The following is a 319-nucleotide window of genomic DNA, read 5'->3' on the forward strand; positions in this document are numbered from 1 at the left end:
TTTTATTGTGTATAGAATGTTGTAAGGACAATTCTCAAACACAGCTCTTGGTGTGCATCTCTGATAATTTCCTTAGGATAAATTCCTAGAAATAAAAATTCTGGGTCCCAGTGCACAATTTTAAAGTTTTGCTACACATATTGTCAAACTGTTACCACCTTTCTGGAAATTTATATTCCCTACAGCGATGTATAAAAATGTTTATCTCATGTTACTCCTCTTGCAGTTAAATACTGCCTTAAAAAATATCTGCACATTTCTCACTGTTACGCACAGCTTATTTTTGCTTTGATTTGTATATTTTTGATTACTAGTGAGA

This window comes from Propithecus coquereli, unplaced genomic scaffold, assembly GCF_000956105.1.
Source record: "Propithecus coquereli isolate 6110/MARCELLA unplaced genomic scaffold, Pcoq_1.0 Scaffold227, whole genome shotgun sequence".
NCBI lineage: Eukaryota > Metazoa > Chordata > Mammalia > Primates > Indriidae > Propithecus > Propithecus coquereli.